This window comes from Mesoplodon mirus (assembly GCF_964341445.2).
Source record: "Mesoplodon mirus genome assembly, chromosome: 5".
NCBI lineage: Eukaryota > Metazoa > Chordata > Mammalia > Artiodactyla > Ziphiidae > Mesoplodon > Mesoplodon mirus.
In genome coordinates, this window is record NC_138980.1 from 147323210 (window position 1) to 147331303 (window position 8094).

General features: G+C 37.9%; 1 pseudogene across 1 annotated transcript; it reads left to right on the forward strand.

Annotated features, from left to right (window-relative positions):
- The first annotated feature begins 549 nt into the window (after positions 1-549).
- On the forward strand, positions 550-950 carry LOC309804955 (gamma-aminobutyric acid receptor-associated protein-like; annotated as a pseudogene). The gene has a single exon. The product of its transcript is annotated as a gamma-aminobutyric acid receptor-associated protein-like (transcript).
- The last annotated feature ends 7144 nt before the right edge of the window (positions 951-8094 follow it).

Consider the following 8094-nt stretch of genomic DNA (forward strand, 5'->3'; position numbering starts at 1 on the left):
AGCCAGTAAACCTGTATTGGGGTGTGTGTGTCTGTCTGTCTGACTGTCTGTCTATGTCTGACTGTGAAATACATATGACATTACCACTTTATCAGTTAATTCTGATCAAAATAACATTGTGTTAAAAACCATCCCAAAACTCAATGAGGAAAAATAGAGGACCCAATATATAACTTATACTAGAATCATATAAAAATTTGTTTAAAATTCAAATTATCGTTGTGGTCATCCATTTACAATGCTTGGTGTCAGTTTATCTCTTGTAAAAATAAAATACAGGGTGTGTGTATGAAAAAAAATTTTTTAATAAATAAATAAATTAATTAATTAATTAAAATTAAAGAACAAACCTGAAATAGATCAGCCCTAACAGCCCAAAACCCAGTCTCTCATGGAACAAGGTGATATGTTCATACTCGTCTGCCTAAAGAAAATTAAATCCTATCTGGAGAAAGACCACTTCAAAAAACAAACAAACAAACAAATTCAAATTATTGAGGTCATCAACACCTGCCCCCTCTTCCCGGCCCCCACCCCGGGTTCTCTCAGCCCAGCCCGGTCCAGCCCAGTCCCTGGGAGGATGAACTTCGTGTATAAAGAGGAGTATCCGTTAGAGAAGCGTGGCTCTGGGGGCGAGAAGATCTGAAAGAAATACCTGGACCGGGTCCCGGTGATAGTAGAAAAGGCTCCCAAATTTCGGATAGGAGACCTGGACAAAAAGATATACCTGGTGCCTTCTGATCATACAGTTGGTCAGTTCTGCTTCTTGATCGGGAAGCTAATTCATCTCTGAGCTGAGGATGCCTTGTTTTTCTTTGTCAACAATGTCATTCCACCCACCAGTGCCACTATGGGTCAGCTATACCAGAAACAACATGAAGAAGACTTCTTTCTGTACATTACCTACAGTGATGAAAGTGTCTACGGCCTGTGAAGCTGCTGCCCCTAAGGTGGGGCGGTCCCATTCTACAAAGAGAGAGGGGGGCCCCTTCCTTAACCTACTCCTCCTTGAGGCTCAAACACCAACTCTCTTCCTCAGGACCTGCACTTCATAATGTTTGAGACTCTCCTCCAACCCCTCTTAACATGAGGATTACTGGGGAGATGTCCTCTAGTACATTTCCTTTCTCCTTTCTTCCCCTTTCTCTACCACCTTTCCCATTCTGCTTTAGACTTCTTGATTGTCAATCTCTGTCACATCCAGCGATTGTTTTGGTTTCTGTTCCCTTTCTAACTGCCCAAGGGGCTCAGAACCCCAACAATCCCTTCTTTTCACTACCTTCTTTTTGGGGGGTAAATGGAAGGGACTGAAATTGTGGAAGGAAGGTAGAAGGCACATCAATAAAGAGGAAAGCACCAAAAAAATTCAAATTATTGAAATGAAACTGGCTTGAAACACTGAATCACTTATTCTCACTTAGCTGCATGTTGTTGAAGGTTGTCTAAGCTGGGCTTGTTTGGATGGTTCTACTGGTCATAACTGGACTCACTCATGCTTCTGAAGGCAACTAGGTTCAGCTAGGGCTGTTCTGCCTCACATGTTTGATAGCCTCCTCATGGAATCAGAAGGCTAGCCTAAGTGTGTCCTCATTGTGTGTGTGTGTGTTCTAAAGTACAGGGCCAATTATGCTATAGCTTTACAAATTTCTCTTTATGTCACAGTTGCTAATACCCCACTGACCAAAGATTGACATTAAAAAAAAAAAAAAAAAACCTGAGTAAGTCTGCTCTACCAACTATAGGAAAGCAAAGAAAGTTACATGTCAGAGATTATGGATTTATAATTTAATTATGTGGATAAAGTAAAGAATGGACAAATAATCAACTCTACTACAAATCTCCCCTTAAAGATAGGTGACACCCCATCATAAAGAAGGTCTTCTAATTAATAACAATTAGAGGTGCAAAATCTGGCCCAGTGGTGGTTAATTCCTCCATAATGTGACCCCAGAATCAAGTCCTTTTTAAATTTTCTTTCTTTTAGGAAAACTTATTTACAATTGTAAAATTGGTCACCAAATTATGGTTCATAATTTACACATTCACAAGTTTGATTTTATCACTTTCATGTACTATAGAGGGGACAATAAACCACAACCCACATGCCAAATCTGGCCAGCCTCTGATTTTGTCAATAAAGTTTCATTGGAACACAGCCCCTCTCATTTGCTCACTTCTTGTCTATGGCTGTTTTTATGCTACAGCAGCAGAGTTGAGTAGCTGTGACAGAGATCATATTGCCTGCTGAAATATCTACTGAAAAGCTAAAAATATTATCTCACCCTTTACAGAAAACTAAACATTCCTGCTTATCATATTTTATGGCACATGCAACAATTAATTTCTCTTAGATGTCACCAAAGATCTATTTCCTTTCAAAAAGAAGAAAGTTTTAATAACTAACAGAACGAGGATCTGAATGCACATCTGGCTGACTGCAAAGCCAATGCTTTTTCCAATATATTACACTGTTTCCACAGTATTTGCACTGTTTTGAAAAATACTACTTATTCTGATAAGGGATGGGAAACAGAGGGACCAATGTATCAAAATCATGATCAGAATCATGTGAAAAGCTTGTTAAACATTCAAACACTTGAAACAAAATCTCTATGCTTGGGAGCTGGAAATCTGAATTTTAACAAATGTCATAGGTGATCCTTTTTCACACTGAAAACAAAGAACAAAGGTATTAGTGAAAGAAACAACTTGATCGATGTTGAATTTGAGTTGATGGATTTGAGGAGAGTTGAAAAGCTTGATATCATTATGGTCTTCAAGAGGCATGGTGAAATATGTCTGGGAAGAATATGGGGCAACCTTACTCCTGACCCAGTTCTCTGAAGTTCTTTAAGTGTTCAAGAGAGGATAGCAAGTGTCCTTGATGCTACATGTAAAGGTGCATGAAGGTTAGTGGTGGGCATGAGCTGCATTGCTGCTCAAGAGGTCATAGATGTCAAGTGAATAGATGTTCATACCAGAGAAAGATTGGTGATTTGTCAAAGGGAGTCAGGGTTATCCTTTGAAGAGGGAAAGGACTCTGGAGCAAGCTGAGGAAAATATGCCCATATGTCTTCAAACATCATGTCAACAGAAAATACTAGGAGAAAATGAGAACAATCAATACCAGAGTGAAGCCAGAGGCATCTCTCTCTCACTGATACCTAAGTCCCCTATTTCTCCACCTTGTCCACAAAAGTGGGGAGTGAGTGCATAGGAGGGAAAAAGATGAGCTCTCTTTGAGCCAGAACCTGCCCCCTTACTCCAAGAGTGGAGGAGGCCAGATTTGAGCCTGCAGTGCATCAGGGAAGGACACAATTCTTGAACTGAATTGACATTAAATCTTTACAATGAAAAGGAATATATCCAGTAGCGAAACAAACAGAAATCTCTGCTAATAACTGGAAGTATTTTCTGAGAGACAATTCCCCATGGGTCTCTTGCATTTCTGCACTTCTTTTGAGCAGAGGCACTAACTAGCTGCCTTTGTATTAAACTATCTTTTCACAGACAGTTGTATAATGAATAGCCTTGGAAGACAGATATGTCTTCTTCTGAGCAAAAGGCCAGTATAATGAAATTACTGTCTTTCTCCAGAGCAACAGCAAACAGATTTACTGCCCATGATAAAAGATTTGGGTTCCATTAGCTTGGAGTCATTCTCTTGTAACACAATCTGCTATATGTGCAAGTGTAACATGGATCTCTGTTATCTTGTGAGAATTCAGATGTGTGCAACTAGCACAAAAATGATAATCCTCTGGCCACAAACTATTGTTGAGAGTAATAACCTATCTTTTAGCTGTAATCCAGGACTCTTCTGCCTCTACCAACATCAGTGATACTGTGGCAGGCTAATTTGTCGCATATTTTTCACAGTTCTTGATAAGGAACACTTAAGAATGTATACCAGGGCATGTGGAGAAGAGAAAACCCTTGTGCACTGTTGGTGGGAATGTAAACTGGTACAGACATTATGGAAAACAGTATGGAGGTTTCTCAAAAAAAAATTTAAAAAGAACTACTATATGATCCAGCAACTCCACTCTGGATATTAATTTGAAGGAAACAAAAACACCAACTCAAAAAAATATATGCACCCCCAGGCTCACTGCAGCATTATTCACAATAGCCAAGACAGGAAAACAACTAAGTTCCACTGATGAATGTGATAAAAGAAGATGTGATATATACTATATATATATAATGCAATATTATCCAGCCATAAAAAGTAAGGAAATCCTGCCATTTGTGACAACATGGATGGATCTTGAAGGCATTATGCTAAGTTAAATAAGTCAGGCAGAAGACTACAAATAACATCTCACTTATATGTGAAATCTAAAACAAACCAATGAACAAAAAAACTGAACTAACTCATAGATACGGAGAACAGATTAGTGGTTGCCAAAGGCAGGAGTGAAGGGTGGGGGAAATGGGTAAAGATGGTCAAAAGGTACATACTTCCAGTTATAAAATAAATAAGTCCTGGGGGGGGTATAATGTACAGCATGGTGACTATAGTTAATAATACTGTATTGTATATTTGAAACTTGCTAAGAGAGTTAATCTTAAAAGTGTTCATCACAAGAAAAAAATTATCACTATGTGTGGTGATGGATGTTAACCACACTTATTGTGCTGGTCATTTCACAATATATACAAATATCAAATCATTATGTTGTACACCTGAAACTAATATAATGTTATATGTCAGTTATGTCTCAATTAAAAAAAGGTGATAGTCTATCACAGTTCACCCTCTGGTTTCCAGTGATGTTTATGTCTTTCCCACTTGTAAAATATACTTAACTTCCCTCTCCTGTAAGACCTCTAAAGCCTCATTCCTTAATGGCATTATGCTCAGGCTTACTGTCCAGAATCTCATACTGAAATCAGGTTCCAGTAATGTATGAGACTTTTCGGGTGCAGCTCTCCCTTAATGAAGACCTGTGAACTAAATCTATCTATCACCCATATTCTATATTGAGGGGGAGACAGGGACAAATGAACCACAGTAGAATATCTTACTCAAAAATGAGGGCTGAGGTGAAGAGAGGCACATAGCAGTCACTGATCCATAAAAATTCTGAAATCCAGCCCTTTTCATTATTCTGGAAACAAAGGAATTATGTTCATTAGGACCAAGTTCTGCTCTCTGGGAGTGGTTTTCTGCAGCTATTTGTTCTACCCTCTGGGGTACTGGCTCTGCCTTCTGAGACATCCTTCATTTTCCATAAGAAAGGCTAGTGTTAGCACATGAATAGTTTTCTCAGCCAATATTTCTGACCTATAGAAAAGAAAAAGAGCTCAGAGATCTTTTTTTCTTTGAATGTCTCTGTCTCTTCCAGTCCAAGCTGATATAATTCCTTTAAAAGCTTCATGGGTTTCCAGATTATCAAATTATAATCCAGTCCATTAGACAAAAGCCATGCTAATAAATCTCTTAGAAAAAGACCTTGTCTACCCTGAGTGCTATAGAATGATTCCCTTAAGTCTTTTTTTTTAATGTTTATTTTATATTGGAGTATAGTTGATTAACAATGCTGGGTTAGTTTCAGGTGTACAGCAAAGTGATTCAGTTATACATATTCATGTATCTATTCTTTTTTCCTTAAGTCTTAAGAGCCCTTTTGTTTGACATAGAGACTATAAGAGGCATAACCTTAAGATTCTTATGTCTTTTGTATAGCTGAGAGGACTATGAAGCACCATCGTAAATATTCCTCAAGCCTCAAAAAGGGATCTTATAACTTGACTTGACTTGATTATTACCCTGAAGTCACATTTTACTGTCAGCACTCTGTACTTGATATTTGCACTGAGGCCTTTCCTAACTTTGAAAACCTTTTGCCTACTGAAAATCCTGAGAGTGAAAAACAGCTTTATTTTCCATCCCAGTAAATCCTGTTGTGTAAATAATTCTTCTAAATTCTGCTCAGAAGTTGAACATTTCCTTCCTTTCTTAGTACATCTCTCTTTTGAAATACTTTATCAAAGACATCTTAAAAATGTACCTTATACTTTTAACATTCTGCCTGAAAATCACCTTATCCAGACCACAGATTTATTAGGTCCTTTTCACATCTTCCAGCTTATAGCTAGTGACAGTCTCACCAATTGCTCCACCAAATATATAACACAAATCCCTCCAACTTGCAATAGCACTCTTCTCCCTGCACTTCAAGCCCCCACCAACAGTGTCCTTACTGACCAGTCCCAAAGCCACTGCCCATGATTTAGGTTATTCTTACAGCAGTATCTACGTTTTTAGATATTAACTTCTATCTTGGTTATCCACTGCTGCATAACAAACAGTCCTGAAACTCAAGATCCTTAACTTAATCACGTCTGCAAAATGCTTTATCCAGTATAAGGTAACATTCACAGATTCTGGGGAACAGGATTGGGATATATTTGGGGACTATTACGTCACCCTACCACAGAGATACTAAATTATACATACTATATTAAAATTATACATACTATACTACATTATCATTTTCTCTCTCTCCCTTGCTCAATTTAAGGAGAGTGTCAAGTTTTGAACAACTTAAGGGATGGTAGCAGGAACAGAAAGCAGAAGTAAACCGTGGATATTTCTGGCTTTTGTTTTCTGAAAATCTATGTCCTAAGTGAATTTAAAGCATATAAAGGAAGATCTGCAGATTAAGACAATGTGTTTTGGAGAAATATATGGATGACAGTGTCCATAAAGGATAGGAAAACCTTCCTCAAGAAAGAGATCCCTTGGGGCTTCCCTGGTGGTGCAGTGGTTGAGAGTCCGCCTGCCGATGGAGGGGACACAGGTTCGTGCCACGGTCCGGGAAGATCCCACATGCCGGGGAGCAGCTGGGCCCGTGAGCCATGGCCCCTGAGCCTGCACCGGAGCCTGTGCTCCACAAATGGGAGAGGCCACAACAGTGAGAGGCCCGCGTACTGCAGAAAAAAAAAAAAAAAAAAGAGATCCCCTGAACTAGTGGAGGAGGAAAGAAAGATGGACGGTGTTTTCTGGCCTCAGCAGGAAAGCAACAAGATTTCAGATATGAAAGGAAAATGAGTGCATGGGCAAGTCAGAAAACATTCCCTCTCTTAAGGTTGGCATAGAAGTAATAGACCTGAAGTGGTTTTGCAAACAAGGGAATAGATGACAGAATGCCAATAAATGTCCCCAAAGGCCTTCACTCTGGAAAAAAAACCTGTCAAAATAGGTGAGACACCCAAGAATGATGACAATTGAATTTTTTAGATAGATATAGGTAGATATAAAATGGAGTCTCAGGGTCAGAAATGAAGTTGTAGAAAATTTTTAAATAAAAATATTTCCTGCATGTCCAGGTTTGAGGACAAAAGTTTATCTCTGCTTTCTCTTTCTTCTTTCTTTTTCTCATGTGTATATGTGTGTATGATAATTTTTTACATTGTTTAAACAATGTGCCAAATTATCATTACTTTCAAGGTATATATAAAAAGAAGGACTATAATTTTGGTGCATAAACTTTTCTTGGAACAAGAGTGTAAACATACCTTTAGAAAACAATTTATCACCCACTCATTGAGTGTTACTCTTTAATAATCATGTCAGTTAGGTTATTTTTGTTTTCATTTTTATAAATAGTGATGTATGTATTGAGTCCCAGAAACAAATGTAAAATTCTTCTCACTAGACTTTAAGTATCTTAATTCCATAATTTCCTGTTAATAATATCTATCAAAGTATTACATTGACTTTTTCCATGTTGTTACTCAGGGGAAAATATAGATATCTATAGGTTCTTAGTTTGACTTATTGCTTATCAAGACTTACAATCTTTATACAATTTCTTTTTCCTCTGAGAGTAACTGAATTATGAAAAAATAGCTATGAAATTGATTTCAAGAGGGGTAGCCAAGAGTCCTTTCCAGTGGGAATAATAACTTCAATTTTCAGATGGTTTCTATATAAATTTTTCCATTTGATTTTTCACAAGAACATTAGATAGCGTGGCAGGAGTTTTCATGTGCATTTCACTAAGTTAATTCTTTCAGAAACTCGTGTGGGCTACTGTGGAAACTAGAAATAGAAATGAAAAGGAGCTAACACATTCTAATTGT